The 23227-nt window shown below is 40.9% G+C and overlaps 1 long non-coding RNA gene across 4 annotated transcripts in view; it reads right to left on the bottom strand.

Annotated features, from left to right (window-relative positions):
• The window catches only part of LOC108505858, a 59845-nt gene extending 37429 nt beyond the window's left edge, over positions 1-22416 (bottom strand). The window contains exons 1-4 of one of the 4 annotated variants that reach the window (XR_001877606.1): positions 22326-22416; positions 21622-21760; positions 16640-16745; positions 718-778 (exon numbers count right to left, since the gene is read on the bottom strand). This is a non-coding gene — a long non-coding RNA (uncharacterized LOC108505858). Of the gene's footprint in view, positions 1-717; positions 779-13341; positions 13450-16639; positions 16746-20079; positions 20188-21621; positions 21761-22325 lie in introns of those variants that run through there. The other 3 variants (XR_001877607.1, XR_001877609.1, XR_001877608.1) reach the window with 3 other exon arrangements.
• Positions 22417-23227: the final 811 nt, after the last annotated feature.

Below are 23227 nucleotides of genomic sequence, written 5' to 3'. Positions count from 1 at the left end.
TCTGGGGGAAGAACCTTTGCCTGAGATCCAACCTGAGCCTGCCCTGACACAGCTCCAGCCATTCCCTGGCTGCTGTCCCTGGTCCCCCCAGAGCAGAGCTCAGTCCCTGCCCCTCCTCTGCCCCTGCCCAGGAATTGGAACTGCACTGAGGTCTCCCCTGTGCCCTCAGTGTCCTCACACACCTCACACATCTTCAAATCAAGGCCCTTCCCCATCTCCATGTCCCTCCTTTGGACACTCTCTAATGGCTTCGGATCTTTCCTACATTGTGTTGCACCATGATAAAATTATTTTAAGGATCTGGATATCTGAGCCTCTGCTCTGGGAAACGTGGGGCTGAGCCAGAGAGGAAACCTGGTGTGACTGAGTGTGGGGGGAGCAGCTGTGGAGGGGCCTTGTCCCAGCTCAGGCTGTGCCAGTGGCACTGACAGAGGGGCTCCTGGATGGTGGGACAGGGAACCTTCCTTGACACTGCTTCTATTACAAATGCAAACAGAGATAAAACTTTGGGATACTGCAACATCTGGGGGAGGTTGAATTTTATTTTGGCCAAATTATCAGCCATCAACCTCAATTTCACACAGATTGGCTGTCGGTGAAGTCACTGTGAGTTTCCAGTCAGAGGCAGGCTCCAGCTAACACATGTTCCTCCCTTTAGCACACCAGTCAAACAAGAGTTTAATAACAACCTGGTGTGTGTGTGTGTTTGGTTACTACAGGAAGCAGATTCTCACCAACATTGCTGGTAGCCAGTAAACATTCCTTCTTGGTCCAAAAGCTGCATTTATGGAGAAGATATAAGATATAGTCACTGTAGTGTTGCAGCAGGGACAAAAGTGAAATCCCAATACCATCCTGCCCACAAAAGCTGTCACACGTGCACTTCCCACAGCTCTAACAGGGGCTCAGCACATCTGAAGCAAATAAACTTGGCCATTAGGTAATCACAAACTAGCAGTGACTTTCCCAAGTTAGTGACAGCACTGTGAGACACGCAATAAACAGATTAAAAGAGGTGGAAAATCCGCTGAGCCTCTGCAAAGTCCTGCAAATGCTGTGGAATCATTGATAGCTATAGATGAGCTACGGAGCCAGGTGAGCTTATGGCGTTTTAATCTGTGATTAACTTTTGACTTACATGAGAAGGAAATTTCCAAGGAATTTCATCCATGAATTTTCCACAGAGCTGCTTCAGAACCAATGTGTCTGTGTTGTATTTCATTCCCAAAGCTCCCTGCGCTGTTCCTGTAACTTCAGCTTCCCCTCAGGGCTGCACTTCTCAGGAGATCTCCTGGGGAGATTTTGGGCTGCATAGCGCTCCCGCTTTTCCGCTTGAGAAATTTGGAGAGAAATGTTTGTGCAGTGGTAGAGTTTGCTGCGCCGCAGGAACAGCACCCTTGGGCCTGCAGCCCACAGAGGTGCTTTGCTGTCCCTGCCCTGCCCGGACACCCACAGCTCTTGCCTGGCTGCCTTCCAAGAACAGGGACTTGCTGCAAGTCCAGAAACCACCAGCAGGCCAAGTTCTGCTGGGTTTCTCACTTCCTGTATCAATGGAGCTCCGTTATGTCCCCAGGCCTTGTTTCTCAGGGTACAGCCGCTCTGCAGACGTGTGTCCCTCCCTGTAACACACACCCAAATGCCATGGGCAGGAGCCGCCAAGCACTCCCAGACACAGCATCGAAACAAAACCCCAGGCCCAGGAGGTGAGATCCTCTCCATAGCGCTGTCATTCTTTTGTTCTTTATCTGAGATTGAGCAGGTGTGCAATGCTCTGTCAGGGTTTTTTAACAGGTGGAAAATGTCATCTTCTCATGAGAGATTCGATCTAAAACACTCCATTGCAGTGGTTTCTGGATCTCAGTGCTCATCACCCACCCATGAGATACAATACTTGTTCTAGTCTCTGACCCATCATTTGTCAGTTACTGGCAAATATATCTCAGTGTTGCACCCAGCAAATATGTAAAAATATCAAATACATTGTGTTGTTAATAATATGGTTGTAAGTAATTCACAGCAATTAAACTTGCATTGCAATTAAATCTCTTCTGGCTATAATGATGTTCCTGTTATGCCATTTTATTATTGCAAAGTGAGAAGAACAAATAAATGTATAAGAAATTTTAATTAGGTACACTCACTTGTTCTAAGTGCTTTTAAATATTGATTTTTGGAAATATAAACTGGCATCAAAATATGCGATATAAAGATTTCACACCAAAAAAAAGTCTTTTTCTTCTTTGTTTATATTTCTCAACCAATATGCCCAGTTTCATTGCAGTAGTAGATATTTTATCTAATAGATATTTTGAGCTTTGGCAGGAAATTTTTAACTGTGATTTCTCAGTTGAGAGAATCAATGAAATTATAGTACTCTCAGAATAGCATCTCTGAATTCACACCCTATCATGGTTTGAGATAGCCCCAAAATCCAATCCCCTAGTCTAAGCTCCCTCCCACATCTCAACCTAATGTGAGATGGGTTTTTCCAGACAAAACACGCCAGACTCAGAATGGGGGAAAGGGAATATATTACAATGACTGTACAGATAAATACTACAATACATTATACACATGATCACAATATCTCAAACCATGACACATCCTCAGCCAGCAATACTGCTTTGCAAGTACTATTTAACATTCCTTTGGTTTTGTCTTCATAATCTACTTTCTTCCCTTAATGTGTCATTGCCTACATTAGCAAAAAGCAGAAATAGGAAAAAACTTAGCCAACAAGATTTTGAGACCAAAACTCCTTTTCAAGGGATAGAATAAAGAAAACTATTCATTTCTTTCCAAGAGTTCTGGTACTAGAGATGTAGAAATTTCTGTGTAAATCCCATTTGAGAAGGAGGCAAAAGTTATTTACTGAGCACCTAAAACCATTTTTTTTTTTTGGTACTGGAGTCCTAATGCACTTTAACCACACGTTCTAGAAAGACAAATTCAAACTAAAATAAGCAGAGACAAGGAATACTGGAATGATGGAGGAGCTACTGTAGAAAATCAAACCTTTGGCATGCTTAGTCTTAGCAAATCAAAGGCTAAGGTTGTTATTTATAGAGGGCAGTCGTATCTACCTGGAAAAGTGAACCTAACCCTCCAAATACTATATTTAAAGGTGGAGCTGGAGTCAGGTATGGAAGGACCTAGCTAGCAAAGAGATTTATTGTCCCCCAAGGCTTGTGGTGGTTCAGTGTTTGTCCCTGGCCATGAGTGGAGGGCTGGGGAGGAGTTCATGGTGGGTGACAGGGGGACTGAGCCAGAGAGCAGCTTCGAGGGGAGCCACCTCTGCAGGACAAAGCCAGGGGATGTCCCACTGCTCAGGTGTAGGCTTGGAAAAAACTGCTCTTTTTTTACCTAAACTGCATTCATTACCCCGTCCTGCCCATCAGGGAACATCAACTAGTCATTGCAGCAGAGTGGTAGGAATCAGAAGGTTGGATTGACTCAACTATTTCACAGCTTTATTGTGTTCGTTCCTACTCTTCTGCACCACCAGAATTGTTAATTTTCTGTCTCACAAGGGAGTGAGCAGGTAACTGATGGATTATTGAAATCACTTTCTGGAAACTCTCCAGGCACTGCTCTGCATATCTGTAGATGTCTAAATGCATTTAAAAGCTGGCCTGAAAGCCCTCCAGGCTGGTAAAGTATCGCTACAGGAGTGCTACGGAGGTGCAAAGTATTTTCTCAGTTATTAGGTATACATGTCTCCTTGGATACAAGTCAGGCTAAATCAAAGGTTTTTTTTCCTGTATGCTAATAGGCTTTGGAAAATTAATTAATGAAGGAATTTGCCATACAAAGAGAATTACTTGAAAGATGCCTGAAGTTTTTTTAACTTCATTTCCTTGAAAAATGGAAGGTATGCAGGAAATGTCAGGTTATGTGTCTGAGTCTTTATATTGTACCACCCCCCCAAAAAAAAGTAGAAAAAAAGGGCTTTTTTTTTCTTGTACAGAAACAAGCAGAGTCATGAGAGAGTTTTTCAGTATTCTGTGTTATTGTTGTTGCTAAGGAAACTTTCCTTCATCTGTGCTCAGTAAGGCATCCTCAAAAATCCCTCCACAGAAGGATGGCATTACAGAGCAGTGTCAGAAAAATCAGCTGACAATTAACCAGAAAACTGGAAAGTTTTAACAAGAGAGTTCCCAATTTCCTTTATAAAGCCCAGGATGATTTGTAGCAGAGAGGAGCCTGCAGGAATTATAGCAGGTCTGTGTAATTAATCTTGTCCCTACAGAATTTCCCTCAAGAGGGAGAAACAAGAATAAAACAAAACATTTGGCTTGGTTTTGTTGACACTGTCCCATCAGCTTCGATCCTATATGGTCTCCACTGTACTTTCTAAAAGACAAAGTAAAAATCTCCCTCCCCAAAAGACTAGTAGACGTTCTTTGCTATCATCTCTACTTGGATGATAAAAGATTAAAGAGAGCAGGAAACAAAGCAATCCTCAAGATCTCTGTATTCTGCAGCAGATTTCCCTCTCTCTGTTGCCTGTGTTCACTTCCAATCCATCACACAGGCACCACCGTGGCTTTCAGTGCCACTGCTCACAAAACAATGCCACTTTTCATGAGGAAGAGAGCAGAGTTGTCTCATAGAAATAATGGGTGAGAGTGTGCCCTCTAATTTATGTTGTGGGATTCCTCATTCTTTCCTCGCAAATATTTACCTGCCTTCATTAGAAAAGCCTGGAAATCCGTGTTAGCAGCTGGTTTTGTTATGCCCTCTGACACAAATCAAATACTGAAATAATGCTACATTCCCCGGGGAGTTTGGAATCCCAGCTGGGCCACATTCCAGGACACAGTAAGGAAGGGAAGGGGGTTTGGTGCATCTTGCCTCCCACATACCCAAGGTCTGCTGCCCCAGCAGTGTCTGGCTGAGCTCCTTTCTCCAGTAGCACAGATAATGTCAGGAAAGAGGACAAGAAATGGGGCTCGTGGAGCTCCTACACACTCTCCAGAGAAGGTCCTTCAAGCAATCATCAGTTGGGGAGAATTAAACTATTTGTTTACCCTGTCCGTTGTATCTAACAGCCACTAATGACCTTATGCTCTGTGCTTTTGTCTAATTGCATATTAAAGCCATTTGCACTTTTGCCTGGTGTTAAAATATGCATGTTATTGGTCCCAGTAGTGTTGCTCTCATAGAAAATGTGATACAGGAGCCAGGAGACCAAATTTTCCTTGGATGTACACTTCCCTAGGGTGAAAATAGAAGAAAGACTCTGAGAGCCTTTCTCTCTCCTGAAGGGAAGCAGTGGCTGCCTTACACTATGAAGCCACTTGTAATATTCACTAGGAAAATACTACGTCTCCCAAAAAGGAGATGAACCATGTATGCTATATGACAATGAACCTTGTGTGCTTTACCCTCCTGTCCCAATCCATGGCATGTCTCTGCCCTGTGACAATTTCTGGGCACACTTCCACCATCTCTGGTAGAAAGTTTTATTTTCGTCTTTGAAGCCATTCATTTTGGCATATGAGACCACATTCACCATGAATGTGAGTCTCAGCAGAGACAGAGTTCACTTCCCCTTACTCACCAAGGAAACCCAGCAGTTTTCATCCTTGGAGAGGTACAACTCTAATGGATGCAGGACCCGTCTTTCATCTTCAGCTCTGGGTGCAGACTCACCTGATACAACCCAGGAAAAAGCCATGCCTGTCCAGTGCCATGCTTCCTCAGGAGGTTTTTCTCCTTCACATAAGGGATTTCAATAATATTATTTTCCCATTCAAACTCCCTTGTTTTCCAGAATCCCAGGTATTGTAGAACTAGAGCTACTGAGAAGCTTCTCTGTCATTACATATGTGAAAGTTAGGCATTTGTACATATAGAGTTATTGAAATATCTGTGCCTGGAGATGGCATTAACATCAACTTCTCTGGCTCACAGCTCCATCACACACACAACCAAATCCAGTCCATTCGCAGGCCTGTTCCCTCTGCTGCTTATTACAGTCTTTTCTGGTTTTCCTTCCCAGTGTGCACAGCCTTCAGTAGGAACTCTCTGTATGTGATTTCAAGCTATAAAATGTTCTTTCTTGCTCCTTCTTCATCTCCCGGATGAGAATCCACGAAACCATCTGAGCATCTCCAGCACCGGAGTGTGCCCTGTTGGACACGACTGCAATGCTCCTTCTCTGGAACCTACCAAAACAAGCCTTATGCTGCAATGGATGAAACTGTAAGCAATTCCCTCTTTCCAGCAAATTGAGAGCCTCAAAGGGATGCCATTTCTTTTCAGATGGCTCAGGTTTTGCTCACAAGACCTTAGCTTTCATCTTGGGGAGCAGGAACGGAAAACAGAAAAGTATTGTGGTATGTCTGGAATATGAAAGATACATTCTGCTGCTTCTTTGATGTCTCATGAAAGAAAACTGGAAGAATACAAATGCAATATCATTAAAGCACATTACTAGTCCAGCAGGAATGGAGAGGTTGGTGCATTATAAATTTTTGCCCAATGCTACTTCAAACTATGATCTGTAATATATTGAGGAAGCTGTCCTGACTAATGGATTTCAGTATGAGAATGAAATTTAAACTTTCTCAAGTGAAATACAGATGACAATTTTTTAACACTATTTTGAGGTACCTTGAAGTGGCAGTTGCTGGCTAGAGAACAAAAATCCAAATGGCAAGGTTTAGATATACAGAAAATGGAAGATAATGATGCACGAAATAAATGGAGAAGAATTGAGGGAAATACTGGAAAGAGGAAGAGCAGAAAACAGTTTGACCCACCAGTGAGCCCGGTTCCATTTCTATGGAAATGAGCTCATTACTCCTAATTTTTTATTTTTTTTTAAGCTCCTGGTTGATTCGTGAAGTGCTGTTTGAATTCTGATAAGGGCTTCATGAATCACTGAAAAAAAACCATTCGAACAAAATATCCAGAGTCAAATGATTACCAAGTCCTATAGATTAATCAGCTGCCCGAGCACTTTCTATAACAGAGCAGGCACCAGGAGAGCAGCTTTTCCCCTGTTATCATGCGTCTGTAAGGTTTCATTCTGCAAAGAAAAGGGATCATGCTTCTGAAATCTAATTCTGGATAGTTTCTCCATCCAAGAGCCAACATTAAAAAGGAAAGACATCTTTGATTTTTTTCCCCCCGCCATTTCCATGTTTGATCTCTTTTAAAAATCAGCATCCCAAGAATTGGCCATAGAATACTCCTTGTTCCTCAGAAATGGGAGCATCTGTGTTATTCATGTGACAGGGCTTTGTAACCCATCAGCGTTGGCTGGAGGCACAGCCAAGCAGGGAAGGGAAATGCTCGAGGTCCAGAACTGGTGCTTCTTAACCCTTCAGGATGCCGAAATAAAAATCAAATAGAGCAAGCAAGCTTTGTTTATTTTACAAACCCATTAATTTTATGAGTGTCTTTAGACATGAGCAGAGTCTGCCTGTGACAGCTGGGTTTGTAACTGAGCAACTCTGACTCCACATGTTATTCATACAGCACCTACACCTTTCATTAATTCTCTGAACACTTCAAACAGAACGCCCTTGGCAAATTCTGTGACTCTGCTAATTTGCCTTGTACTAATTTCCAAGGTGTGCATAGGTCACCAGCTCTCTCCACATGCATCTTGTAACAATGCTCTTGCTAGAAATTACACAAAAGCAAGCTAATCCTTTTGCCTCAGTGCATTGTGTGGCTTTTCCAAAACCCTTCACATTTTAGAAATGACACAGTTTATCACACTTCAGCCATGGCAAACAGAACAGCAACAACCATCCTCATGGGAGATGCACAGATGGCCTGGGGATGTGCATTCTTTAAACACTTACAGGACTCTGCACTAATGTCAAACAAGGGGTTAAATTAGCATTTGAAGTGCAAGAACCAAGGCCAGGTTGGAGCAACCTGGGCTAGTGGAAGGTGTCCCTGCCCATGGTAGGGGAGGAGAACGGATGACCTTTAAGGTCTCTTCCAACCCAAACCATTCTATGAAGTATTTGGATTTTTTTTTAAATATTATCCAGAGATGGATGGACATACACACCCACCATTCTGCAGTTATGATGATTTTCATTTTAAGACCAACAGGAGGTTGAGGGATAAATTTCATTTTAATTTACATGAGGAATTACACTGGTGCAAATAAGAAATTTGGCATATATGACTCCACTGAACTGGTACAAACTTAAGCTGATTTTCATTTTCTAGAATGCAGGATTAATTTTGGAAGAAGGTTGTAAAGCTATAGATCATTATTCTATTCAGTTGATAGCATTATTAATAATGCAGAGACAGATTGTCACTTTGTATGTTCCCATACATTGAGACAGGAGTTTGTGAGGCACCAAAGTGGCTTTGTTAAAATATTTCCAAGATTTTCTTTTTGCATCTCACATTTCTGCACTTCTCAGAGCATCAGGAGCAGAAAGGAATCAGCATTTGAAGAAAAGCAAAGACAGGGGATTGATGTGGAAAAGGAAAATATCAAAAGCTATTTCTCTGCACTGTGAACTCTCATGACAAAGTTGTAGAGGTGGCGACAGCTCTGGAGGAAAGTTTTTGTGCTCTGTGAGTGAAGTGCAAACTGAAGGTCCAGCAGCACTCTGAGACCTTCCACTCCCAGGCTTTTTAATTGCAATTTGAGTTTTGACATTATTGATACCTCATTTCATTCCCTATTTCCATCGAGGGAAGACTGTGGTGTAGGATAGAAAAACAACTGGTTATTTTTATTATTTGAAAAAAGATAAACAATAACATAGAGATTATTTTCTCTTTGTAATTTATTTCCACTTATATTTGTGAGCAATGTTATTTCTTCCCATTTAGCTCTGATTTCGAGATGATGAAAGTCCCATTCAAACGACATAAAAATATAATAATATCATTACAAATTAACAAAGATTGGTACTCCCTTATGCTAGGTACAATACAAAGCTAGTTCTTATTCCAAAATGCAAAGGACAGGTAAAGAAGAGAAAAATGGTAAAAACACGGGAGTATCTTGTTAATGTTCCCTATCAGATATAGGGGGAAGAAACCTTCCTTTTACTTTCTCTTTAATTATTTATCTGAAGTTCTTATAAAAGAGACAAAGAATTCAAAAAGTGAAAACTGGAATCATTGGGAAGAGTGGGATGTGATCCTGGGAAGGAAATGAAGAAAGACCAGATGTATCCCTTCATACTGTAAAGATAACACACTGTGCAAAGGTAAGGGTTTTATTCACAGATTGCACCATTTCAACGACCAAAGCTGCCTGTCAAAATAATTTACAGTGCCTTTACTTACTGAAGTTCATTAACTATAAATTCTTTCACCTAATGATGTTTCAAGGGTAAGAGTTATGTAATGCAGGAAATTCCAGGTATATGGCTTTATCTAACACAAAAGATTCAATCATTACTATGGAAGGCAAGATAGTCTAGCTCTACTGAGGGAACTTCCCCAGCAGAAATCCCCTTTGTGGTCCTGCCCAGCACAATGGATGAACAGGATCCAAACACTCTTTGCATGGCCACAGGCAGTTTTTCTCCAGTAATTTAAGCAACTGGACCTTTTTCTCCTATTGACTGCACTTTCCTATTGGTATGACATATTAGTTTGCCCTTTTTCAACAAGCAACCATGTAACTGGGTAAGCATCATACTTCTACCATTTTGGTTTCAGTGTTTATTAATTCTAAATCATTAGAAGTTATCTTTAAAAGAAATGGTTTTATTTTCTCCTTGTTAAAAAACACTAAATCTACAGAAATGTGAACAGGTAATGATTATTTGTCCCTTTTCCTCTCCAGGTTAGAATGTGGACAGGAGGAAAGTTCACATGGGAACCCCAGATCTGGGCAAACCAACCCTAAAACTGGTTGGGACAAGGACCAAGACTCATGTTCCTGTTTCCATGAAGGGGGAAGGCAGTTGCCATAATACAGGTGTCCAAACCCTGATGGCTCTGAGCATTCTCTGGTGTTGTGGTGCATATTTGCCAGCTCTACCATCTCAGGTCTCAGTAAAGAAGCTTTGGTTGCCTCAAAGAGTCATTTCAAAAACTGTCCCTGGTACATAAATAAATATGCCACAAAAATAAAAGGAGAGCTCTTCATTCCCACTGTGAGCCAGGACAACCCTCCTTGTGTGTCCATAAAGGGCAGGAGCAATGCCTGGCCCATCCACAATATTCAGCTCTACCCCATGCTCTGCAAATAAGCTGCAAACTCCTTCTGGAACGAAAATGGACAGAGCTGCCTCAGTGGGGCTTCCCTGCTGTGTGTGCACAGCATATTATTCTTCCAGATTCCCTTTCTTCCCCCCAGGACAGACACATTCATTTGTACATTTAAAAAATCACAGAACAATCCATGGCCAGTCAATACAAAACCAGCAGAAAGACAATATCATTGATCTGAGTGCAGAGCCCTGATAAAGGCAGTACCCTCAGTGGCTAGAGAGACTAAGGAAGGCAGTGCTCAGGTGGTTTTCCTTTTAATTGTGTTGTGCCTTCTCTACTCTCCTTAGGAACCCAGAAAATACTGCACTGTCAGTCTCTATACCCTTCCCTTCCTGGGTTAGAAAGCTCTGCTGCAGCACATTTACACTTCCTAAACAAGCATTCGGAATTAAGAGCATTTAATCAAAACCTTTCTTCTGATTAACTGTACTTTCATCAGGAAGATTTTAAACACATTTTCCTTTTCATCATAGGAATGTTGACAGACCTCCTTCATCAGTCCTTTAATTAACAGCAGGTACGGGAGGCAGAGTGAATATGACACACTGTTACTTCTGCTTGATTTCAAGTCTGCTTGTGAGAATTTCTCTCAGCTCACAGCTGAAATTGTCTTATCTCATGCATTCCCAGGATTACTGTTTCATGTAAATGTCATTTTTGCTGTCCAAAACATTAAAAAAAACCACACCAGTGTGCTCTAACTCCTGTCTGTCTCTGAGAGACATGAGGGAAGCTGTATGCTTTTGATCAAAGACAAGATCCCCACTTCAAAGTAACACCTCATCTGTAAATACATTACACAGAGCTCGTGCTGCAGGAAGGGGACTCCTTGATTTCATATAACCCAAGGCTCGTACCGTGGGATTCGCCTGCGCTCGCACAGTTTAATCTTCCTCCTCTGAATACAGACAGAAAATTACACAAAAATGTTCCAAAGACCTTGGGTTCCAGTCTCCTCTTCTTTATCTAAGCCCAATAGACCCTAGTCCAACACTTCACTGAAGAACACCCGACTTACTGTGGACTGAGAGAAGAACATGGAAAAAATTACAAATTTCAGAAGCATCACAGACTTTTTTAAACCTAAGTCTTCCTTCCTGTGACAGAAAGTAGTGGCTACGTGACTGCAGATGCTCCACCATTAATTTGACTGGGATCTTCCAACATTTTTTCTATCACCACTGGAGATGTTTTTGTTATTTCTTTCCTCACTGCAGTCTAGAAAAGCCAAACAGAATTCCAGATTATCTTCAACAGATTTGAGGATGTTGGGAAAGGACATGAAGTCATTTCATAACATGCTGATCAGCACGGGCATGGTGGTATCAGGTCATACAAATAACAGGAACTCTTAGAGAGGTATCTACAAGTAATTGCACATGAAAAGAAACAGTTCAGAGTGGGCACAGAGGGGTCAGTTTTACCATGAAGAAACAGCACAATCCACAATGGGAGTGTGCAGGTATCACTCCCATCTCTATGGAGTCAACAGGAAGCAGCCTAAGACTGAAATTAATTACAGTTTTCTGCACAAAATAAGTCTAATTCAGTGATCTGAGTACGGTTTATAAATCACATAAACTTCATTACACCTTAAAGGAATCCATCTATGAAAGAATCAAATTTTGGTCTTTAGGAATCTGAATTTTGAGCTTATTTTAAATTGTCCTGTTGTTCTCCTAAAACCTCTTGTGTCTCTCAAAAGCAGAAAAAAAATTTCCATTTACCTGAAGTGAATGTGCAATATGCTAGAAATGTGTAAGCTCTTATTGCTAATTAGGGATTAAAACCTCTTGAACATTCAAGACTGTTAATAAGCTGAAACAAGCCTTTGTTCCTGCTATATTTACTCTCAAGGTGTGCTGCTCCTCTTTTTCTCTAAATGTGGTTACTGCAGTAAATACATAACAAAAAGATCTCAGGGTTCCTTCTCTGGATTTAGAAAGAATCTGTTCCTTTTAGGTTTCTACACCAATACTTTCCTTGTGGAGCAAAGTGTAATCCTTAGTCAGAAATCTGGTATCACAACCTGCTCTTCTGGTGAGACAGAAGCTTAAGCATCTTGCTCTCACTGTGCCAGCAGTAATGGAATTGTATTGTGGACATTTGGGCTGGATGGCAGAAAGTCCAGCCAGGAACGTCCAGCCCCACATTCCCAGCCCATTCACATCCCAAGTGGGTGTTTGCATTTGTGGATGTGTGTCTGAGACCTGGGTCCAAGCAACAGCCCTGCCCAAGGCAAGAGATCTAAGGCCAGTTTGACCCCAACAAGGTGGTTCCCATCCTGTCTGTGCCAGCACTGCTCTCCTGAAGTGAAACCCTTCTCAAAATGGGATCCTGTGGCTCCTTGGGAAAGGTCTGCTGGAGCCCCACAGACATGGAACAAAACTGCCTGGGCAGGGGCAGGGGAGGGGCAGGGACTGAGCTCTGCTCTGGGGGGACCAGGGACAGCAGCCAGGGAATGGTTGGAGCTGTGTCAGGGCAGGCTCAGGTTGGATCTCAGCCAAAGGTTCTTCCCCCAGAGGCTGGTTGGGCACTGCCCAGGCTCCCCAGGGCAGTGGGCACAGCCCCAAGGCTGCCAGAGCTCCAGGAGGGTTTGGCTGATCCTCTGGGGCACAGGGGGTGACTCCTGGGGATGGGCCTGTGCAGGGCTGAGGGTTGGACTGGATGATCCTTGTGGGTCCCTTCCAACTCAGCACATTCTGGGATTCTGTGAAAACAACATAAGCCAGTAAATCCTGCAACATTTATACAGAATGTGAACTTACAAAGATGTTTTCAGTGTACACAAAACCATATCAGACACTTCCCAGCTCGTGCTGCAGAGACCTGACAGGCCCTGTTTGTGCTATTAGCACTGAATATGTACCTTTTCACATGCTTGGTTGCATTTTGCCATCTCTACTCCTGTCTTGCAGTGAAACTCCCACAACTTCCCAAAGGGTGAAAAATTAAGCAGTGTAGCAGACAGAGAGGGACTCAGCAGTTTGTACAAGCTCAGACTTCACTGAAAAGCTGAGGGCATACCTGGAAACACTTTTAAAATATATAAAATTCATGAATACTTTTCAGTTTGCAACTGAGACATAAATATGTGTAATGAACATGTAACAGACATCTCACCTCTCCAGCATGGATATATATCTGCTGCTTCACCCTCCCTTGGAAGCAGAGTGATTTAATGTGCTTTGCTTGGGAAGTCACCCTCCAGCAAAATAAATTTGATTTCTGCTGCAATCAAAAGAATTTAAACAAAAGCACCTCTCAGATCTCCCTGGGTTCATTTATCCAGACATCCATTTCAGCCTTCATTTTCAATACAGAGAAATTAAAGCAGGTTTGTTTGAGGCAATCTTTAGGATTCTCCAAGGAGAGGTGTGTAGTCTGACCCCACATGGCCACATCTCTCACATGTGCCATATTTCCTCAGTCTGGGCTTATATTCAGCTCTCTTGGGATAAATTGCTTTCCCAGTTATGTTATTTGCATCTCTCTGTCTTCTAAAAGCAAAGTTCTGGTAATGAAATGGAAAGGGGAAAAGGAAGGGGAAGGGGAAGAGACTCTTCCCTCCCACCTTCCCACCATGCCCTGTCCATGCCCTAGTCAGGAATTTCCAAGTACAACATTCTCCAGGCAAACAAGGGAAAAGAGCAGCAATGTGCTGTGAAATCAGCTTTTAGGAGATGGAGTTCAGATCCTAAGTCTGCAGCTGAAGATTTAAATAGCTGCTCCTGCCAACCTGTAGGCTCAGCCTTGGTGATCACTCCCAGCAGTGTGGAATTGCAGAGGTGCCAGACATTCTGAATTTCCCTTTCCGTGTATTATGGCTCACTGCTTCATGCATCACATATAGTGCATGAAAATCACTGCAAATCACAGCCTTTTGCTCAACCAAAGACATTTTCAGCCATCCCTCTCTTTTCATGATGTTCAAACCACCCTAAGTAACCTCCTGCTACTTAGTTTTGTCACATGATTTATTAAACAATGGAATCTGAATACTTTCCATGAAAGAGAAATTGGAAATCATATTTTTAATTCAGACACATGGGATCTGCACATTTATTAATCCAGTGTAATAGTGTCATGTAACCGTGATATTTCACTAGTCATTAGTGAAGAAAGTTGTCTGGCAACCACTGAAAGCTCCACAGAACATGTCAGGACTATCTTTTTCCATTAATATGCTGGTGTCACCCTGTTAAAATGCTAAAAACAGGGACAATTCAAAGGATATTTAATATGAAGAACAAGTTTCTTTTTCATGTACATTACTAAACAAATAATTTATTCCACTCCCTTCACACAGAAAATTTTAAACACCATTTCTAATACATTTTAGACAAATATGTTGGAAATCTCATCTCCCATTTGAAACTGTAAAACTTTCAGAACTGGCTAAATTTAGCCACTCCTATCATTAGACTTGTTCACAAACTGCAAAAAAAATACCACCTCAAAAGGTGCTCAGAAAATATTGATTTAGCAAATGTTTCACACCACTGTCTTACTTTCATCAATTTTGTACATCATCAGGATGTATAATCATACATTTGACTCCAGAATGAGGGAGATGACAAAGAGATCAGGTTGTGAAGGCAGCTGGAGGGGGTCAAAGCCCAGCTCTAAAGCAAGGAATTTGAACCCAAAATTTTACACTGGGATTCTCAGGATCTGGTTCTGGCAACAAATTAAAAAAAAAAAAAAGGAAAAAGATTATCAAGATCATCAAGGAAATGGGGGCTAAGGCTCTGACTTGTGGGATGCTCTATCCCACAGAAAGAAATACCCTCTGAGATCTGGGAACTGTGTGGGATATGCAGGAACTGGAGGCTGAGAAGTCTGTGAACTCTTGTTTCTGTTCAGAAAACTAAAGCTGAAGAAGGGTTTTGTCTGAATGATTGTTTGGTCAGTTGGTTTGGTTTAATATCTATTATTCTAAATGTTCCTTCCACAAAATTCCTAATAATTCCAGGCAATGTTATGAATCATAATGAAAACCTTCCCTAAACTAAATTTCCCCAGAATATATCTACCAAAGTTTGGGATTCCTCCTTCAAAGACAGACACTACCTTGGAAAAATGAGGCCACTGACTCGTTTCCTATTGAGCATTTGAGAATCAGGAATTCAATCCCAGTCATTTTCCCCACCTCTCAAATATCTCATGTTCCATCTTGCTGCAACAATGAAATAAGAACATACCTGACATTTTCCACAAGTATTCTGCATCTGTTTTCATACAATTTTACCCCCAATTTGGGATACAATTTACCTTAATGGAGCCAAATTATCAGCTTTTTCTTCCCTTTAATGTCATTTCTACAGGCAACTCAGCAGAAACCTTGTGTGCTACTGCAGGTACACAAGGCAGATTCTAATATTGATCTGAATTTTTCCCTTGAATATGATTTGCATTCCTAACCTGATCTACTTTTTTTTCTTCCCACAGAACATGATTTACATTCTTAGGTCTTGCTGCTTCATTTTAAAGCCATCTTGAAAAAGTCTCTTTCTAATCATCCTTCTAAATTCATGTGGGAATAACTCTTCCTACTGATGCTTAGGAGAGAAAAATCTCAAATAAATTGATGCTATTCTTACAGACCATAATGACTGGAAACTGTATTTGTTGATGGAAATCAGAGAATTTTTATAGCTTACTAATAATCTAGCTCTGGGACAGCTAATTACCAGGGCTTGCCATGTCTGAATACTGAGGAAGTGCATTCAATCTTCCAGCTCCTCTGAGCAGGAACAAATCAACAGGATCACCCAAAGACCATCCTTGTGGCAAAGTAAACTCCAGCATAAAAACCCATTTCACACAAAGCAAAAGAGAGACATTTTCTTTGGCTTAAACATAGGGAGGTTGCGGAAAATTAATTTCCTTTTAGCCATGGCCTGTTTCCACCTGCCTTCCCCACTCACTGCACGTGCTGGAGGGGCAGATTCATTCCAGAGTGTGACCATGGCATCTCCCCTTTGGGCCCCCTGCCCACCCTCCCAATTTTCTCTCCAGGTTAAGCTCCTCTTCCACGAGACACAGAATTGCACCACTGAGGTAACACAGTCCATTATATCCCACTGTCAACATAAAGAGACACAAACAAAAGCAAAGTGTTTAATTCTCCTGAATTCTGCCCAAATTTAAAAGTAACTCTGTGACGAGAATCAGTGACGCTTATGTTCTCAGTTGTTCTCACCAGGTTCCTTCACTCTGCTATCTCATTTCTAAAAGCACCTACGTTTTAAATTTTTCTTCTAATACAGGAAGAAAGGTGCCTTCTCAAAATTCTTTCTGTTAGATCTGAATGAGAAAAAGTAATTTACCTTCCTACTACACTATCCTCTTATCATTATTATGTTCATAGTTTTCCAAATATACTTTATTCACTAGAGGTAGTAAATGCTATACTTACAGCTTTGAACACAGCTGACATATCACAGTGGTCCAAAAACACTGGAAGAGGAAAATAGGAAAGCATATATCCTTGGAATTTTTTGTAGTAGAAGTATTGTATCACACTGAAAAGACGCAAGAGAGAGGTTGTGTACATCACTACTCTATCTGGGTTTAAGTTTATTATTGAAATGTATCATATGGGAAAAGCAAACCCAGATTTTAAGAAACTCCAGGCAGGACAGACTCAGCCATATTCACCTTCAACATCAAACACTGGACTGGATCTTGATTACTTAAATATTCCCCTAAGTTACCTGAATAAGAACTGTAAATATATACTAAACATCACATTTAGCACCATGAACAATAGTTTTGGGGGCTGAAAGCAGAGGCAGCACTAGAGTACTACTGGCCAACACACTTTCAAGTGACAGGTAAAAGTAGGAAAATCTATGACATATTTCTTGCTTGTAATAAGTAATTACTACTTTTTTGAAGTCAATGGAAGTCCAATTCATCTTTAAATAAACAAACAAAAGATATATTTTGTTTGTTTACTTTAATAAGGTAAACCTTTGTTTTTGTAAACTTTAATAAAGTCACCAAGCAATTTGAGTCATTAACACACACAGATGCTTCTGCTGAGCCCGCTGCCCATTCACATCTGCCTTTAGCCAAAACCAGCAATGACAGCTGAGCCAGAAAGGACTTTGAACTCTCAGCTTTGCAAAAAAAGAGAAATCTGCCCCAGAACAGTGATTCTGTGGGACTGGCAGAATATCTTTTGCATCATCAGAAGCTGTATCTCAGTGGAGCTCCTTTCAGCTGTAACCTCTGCCAGGCCACTCCTCCACCCACACTTTGGTACCATTTGGCAGAGGAACCTGCAAATCCCACAGTGTTTTCCTGAATAAACCCCTTTGACTGCAGGACATGCCCTTAACCAGACCACAAAATTGCAGCACATGCATTTAGGGTGGGATTCTTCATAAAAAAATAACTCTGGGCATTTACAGGACAATTATTTTTGACATTAAACAAATTATTCTCCAGTGCAAGGTGTTCAGACTTTAGTCTATCACTGGAATTAATGAGGTGATCTCACACAGCATTGCAATCTATAAGTTACACATTTGAACTAAATCACATTTGCCTGTGCTATAATTATCAGGCTTTGTACCTTCATAGGCCTTGTATTTGACCAAAGAGAGCTGAAGCCCAAAGTTAATAGCTTAGTGACCTTCCCCTCCACAGACAGCAAGAGAAGAGATGCAGAAAACTTCAGAGGTTGGTGCAGATCAGAATTACCTTCTAGAATTGCCTGTCCCTCTGTTGGTTATACAGGGAGTGGGGGATGTGCAGTTTAGCAGGGACAATTCTCTGCCTGAACATCCTTGGGCCTTTAAATCTGTGACTTATTTTACTTCACCACTTTATTCATGATTATGCCAACATGCTCAGAGTCTTTACTGAGACAAAAGAAAGCAAAATGCAATATCAGAGTGTGGCTTTTTCTTCTTAAAAGCACAAAAAGCGTCACATCAGCGTTTGGCTACAACTGCACTCCAGAGCCCTTCGGACTGTTTTGTACGTGGAACTTCTTGGTACTGTTGGTCTCATTGTTAAGCTGTTTCTTTGCTGCTGTTACACTTTTGGACCTGCATTCTTTCTGTCTCTTCCTGTTCCTCCAGAGCACTTTGTGGATGTTCTTTAAGCTCTGATAGCTCATTCTGTGCTTTTGTTTCCTGGTTCTGTGCTGCCTCTTAGTGAATGGAGGTCATATAGATTTTTTTATTTTATTTTGTATTTTGAGATGTTCGCTTTCCTCATTAATTTAAGGTTTTGAGTAAATAGTCTCCTCTTCTAGCTATCATAAAACAATTAATGGGCTGTTTTCTACAAAGGTCAGTCCTTTGAACAGAGCAGCACAATCATGGGAATAGAAACAAAGCAACTTAGTGACCCTGATTTTTCAGTCTAAAGAAACTGCGGTTTTCTGAAATGACTTCCAACCTGTTAATCAGATTAGCAGAGAGACCTAATCCTCTGAAATGCTGACTGCTCCTCAGGACTTCTCTTTTATACTCCACGCTGCCCCATTAGTCCTTTTACATTCAACATCTTCTTTTGTCCAACAACACCCTCACTGATCAATTCCTTCCTGTGTCCTGTATTTCATCAATGAAAATATTACAGAGCAGGGCAGAACAGGAACCTCAATATTCGCTATTAAAACCAAACAGATAACCTTTGAAACTAATTTGTTAGGACTGTGAATTGAATATCATCCAAAGGTATATTTTTATGTGTGCCTGTATCATGGTTTGGTTTTTTGGCACTGGTGTGAAAGTTTCATTTCTTAACAGCTATTATGAGCTCTTTCAGTTCCTTTAGGCATCTCTGGAAGATGCCTGTGCTTTAAACAGCTAAGCTCTTTTGTTCAGGAGTGAATTTGTATGTCATCACATACACAATTGTTATTTGTTTTGATATGTATATATGAATATAAGTATAAAACACTAGAAGTCCAGCAGCTGTGTACTTTAGTATGGCAATGCAGGGTTGCTGTTAGTATTGTGTGCATGGGTTTGTCAGGAAATCCAGATCCTGGAAGAGTTTTAATCCCTGCAGTTGGTAGTCTCAAGTGTCAATACACCTGCATTGGTGGCACAGCAATGCTTTGCCAAGAATTAAAACATCAAAAGACTTATGACACTGCTGAAGTCATCACCCCTGAAATCATCACCAGCACTGAAGCAGAGATCTGACACTTGAGATTACAATTGCCTGAGGAAAAAAACAACCCTTTTCAAACCAGCACAGCACAGGAATGATTTCGGGACCAGCTCTTCATTTGTCCTGGTGCGTGTATGATTTTCTCATGGATGGAAGAGAGGGTCTAGGGCCCCGGGAACTAAATATTCATGTTCAGGAGTTTGGAAAGGCTTTCAAGTGCTGCAGAGCCTGTTTGCTCCCCCGTAGGGGTGTGTGAGTGTCTCTATTATACAACAGGACTGTATCAGCAGCCCAAGGGCAGACTAGAAACTATCAGCTGAAGGAGTGAGTTCTCATCTTGAGGCAAACACATAACTGCTGTTATATCAGAATTCTCACAAAACAGCACAAGAAAAAGAGGTTGCCTGGAGAAGAGAGGTGTGAGAGACAAGGCGTAGGGTAATCTCTAAGATATGCAGTGAGAACTCCGTTCTTGCAAGAACAGAGAGAGTTTGGAATTACTGGATTAGAAGATTTTAATAACCTTCGAAGTGGGAGCAAAAGGAGTATGTGGAGGATGCCTTCAGTTTGAAAAACAAATTAGGTTTGACACATGAAGTAGTTAAGACACTCAAAGGTCTATTTTAATTTGCGAAGGCTATGAACACTGGGTATATCCCCTAAAAATCTGTTCTAATGGAGGCAAGTTAGGTCTGTGTCAGCTTCAAACAGTACCTTCTACTGCTGGGCCTCCTCCTTTCTAACCCTCTCAACTCAGAGCTTGTTTGTTTGCACAGATCCGCCACTTGTGCTGGTTCTGTTCCTACATTTCATCTGTGTGACCCCAGCCTGAGAATGAGAGGAGATTAATTAACCAGGAGTATCAGTTCAGCTGACAGTCCTGTACATGAGGTCGGGCAAGGACTCCACGTGTGCTTCTATGGCCAGAGACAGGCAAGGGCAAAGAAACACCTGACTTGTGATCTGAAGGAGGTTTTCTAAAATCCAAGGAGGCTGACAGGAGGTCAGGGGAGCAGAACTAATGAATACCTCCAAAACACACCACCCAGGGCAGAGGTGTGTGCCAGGAAACCTTAAAATGTTCTCCAAATAAACACCATAGCTGTGAATACAGAGCAACAGAGAATAATTTCATATTTAGACTTACTCAGGTTTTCTGAGTCAAAAATTAGTGCTTTTAAGAGCCTATCTTTGTCCCAATTGACTTTAATCAAGTGCTTCAGAATCTAGAAAATGTTTTAAGTGAACAGAACTCTTAAGCAGAGGGCCCAGGGAAGGGGAGAACAGCTCTTTTGTGCTCTCTTTCAATGCTGTTGCTTTGTTGTTTTTCTTTGTTGTTGCATTTTTACAGTTTTCAATACAAGTGAAGCGCCAGAACTGTAGGTTTCACAAACAAAATGAGAGGCGTAAGCAGAAAGAGATCCTTGAGGAGACAAGTTCAAGCAAAAATTTAAAATCATTCCCTTGACAGCATCAACCTGATGATCTTTTACGTGTTCACTTTGCTATGATCTCTAATGCCCTTCATGCAGACAAGAGACTGATATTCTCCAGATGACAGAATCCCTTTGTTTTCCAGTATTCTGTATGAAAACACAGTCACTTTTACTTTTTAAATAATACCTCAGGAAAATAAAAATCGACACATTTCATATGACATGATGACATGTCTTAAAAGGGTTTTAGTCAAATGAACTCAGGCAACACTAGTTAAATTTTAAGGCAAATGGTCTTGGAAAATCTGATTAAAATCTGTCATGAAACAAACACACCCTGTCTATGTCTGCGAGAAAAATCTTGAAGAATATTGTATCCTATATTGAATTGTATCTAAACAGGGTCTCTTTAACATCCTGTCATTACTCCTTCCCCCAGAGCTTATTTAGTCACCCTCTCCCTCCTCTGCCCACCCCGTGTCACAGCACCACTGCTCCCTTCCCTTGTTCTGGAGCCATGAACCAGATGAAGCTGAAGTTTTATGAACTGTCTTTCTCATTTTTGCCTCTAAATGTCTGTACTTCTACCACAGACTCTTAAAAATAGTCAGCAAATGGGAATTTAATGCTTCCTACTGATAGATAACATGAGCACTCTCAGCCTGCTGTTTGCTCAGAATGGTGCTATGTTATGATGCTTCAAAAAGTTACTTCTGGTATTTATTTGTTATTATTCATTATTATTATTATTTATGTGGTATTTTGGTCAACTCTGCTGGACCAAACACTCAAACCAAACTCTCTCTTTGCTCAGCTGGTGCTTTACCTGATCAAACTGTCCAGGATTTTGCCTCAGTCTGTCTCTCCTAAAAGTGAGAAAACGTAGAAATCACGTGCCATCACATTTCCACTCCCTTCCTCTGCTGCTTGAGCTTTGCCAGGAAACAACTCCTACAACCAAGGAACTGATAGTGAAAAATCATTATTATTACAAAACAACCGAGTCTTCTAAAACCTTGCCTGTAAAATGACTTTTGAAAAGGTTACTTCCTCAAAATATATAATGTCTTTCATTAACTCGTGGGAATAGAAGTAGGAGCAGAGCTGACAAGACTAATGACAAGGCAGTTCAGTGCAGTCTCTGTGCCCAGAGCACATCAGGGGATCAGAGCTCCTACAGCCACCTGAGAAGTGTCTTTTGAAGTCATTAGGATTTAACAATTAGCAGAGAGATTTGTTTGATGGTTAGATGCAGCCACATAAGAAAGACATTCAGCTCCAATTACCCATTATTTTGCCTGTAACAGATTAACAGCATACTTTAAAGGCATTTTCATATCCAAACCTATATAATTGAAAGAGAAAAAATTCAATTCACCAACTTCACTACATTTAAAAAAGAATACAGAGTTCTCTTTTAATAACAAATGTGCAAATAATCATGACTTTGAACTGAAAGGATGAAAGACACGAGTCAAACCTGAGGAATCAGTGATGCCCATTTTCTATTTTATCAATTTTAATACTTACACAATATTTCCATGATGGTTGTCAAATTTTTTCTATTGCCTGAACTGGGCTATATTGAACTAGATAGCAAATGTTCATCCCTCTGCAGTCAGCAGCAAAAATCCTTCTTCTTTTTGAGAGTTATTCTTTATTAATTGGGTCTCTGGACCCTGTTAATTGTTAACAGCAAAGGGATCAAGAGACCCAGGACTATGTCTGATCTGAGTTACAGCTCTTGAATGTGCTCTGAATATTTCATTATAAGACTTAATTTTGCACCATGAGACAACTTGAAATAGCTATTATTTTTTCTTACCTGCACTTCCCATTTAATGTTTAATGCTTATCTCACTCCCTTCTCAAAAGGTGCCTCAAATTCCCTCCAACTTGGTTTAGAAACTTCTCCTATTTCAGAAAATTTAGAATTGACTTCAATTCCATGCTTTGGATAATTCATGAGGTGTTTTTCTGGTTTACTCCTTTTAGTTTCCAAGCAGGACTTTTTTTAAGTTAAAAAAGTAGTTCTGTTGATCTGTAATTGATTGGCTGACTATATAACGAGCCTTAATTAACTTTTGTCCAAGTTCAACCGGTGCAACTCCAATTTCCAAGAACTGAAAGCTCATCAGAAGCTGCAATTTTTTTCTCCCCCATACAGACCCTGGGAATTAATTTGGTGAATGAGTGTGTGCTTTTAAGGAGAAAGAATATGGTCTGTGTGTTCGTAGGGGACAGTTTTTCCTAAACCTCCTAAATGTCTGGTAACACAAAGTTCTATATAAATACTGTCCTCTCTGGCAAGAGTAGAGGATGTGGAGTTGAAAACACAAATATTTCAAATTCTGGAATTGGTTCCCATTAATTGAAATACATTTTTCATTACCTTGCTATTTGTCAACTTGTTAATTTATTTATATTTTGCT

This window comes from Lepidothrix coronata, unplaced genomic scaffold (assembly GCF_001604755.1).
Source record: "Lepidothrix coronata isolate B3197 unplaced genomic scaffold, Lepidothrix_coronata-1.0 Scaffold200, whole genome shotgun sequence".
Classification (NCBI taxonomy): Eukaryota; Metazoa; Chordata; class Aves; order Passeriformes; family Pipridae; genus Lepidothrix; species Lepidothrix coronata.
Note: the sequence above shows the minus strand (reverse complement) of the source record. Positions and strands in the feature narration are given on the sequence as shown.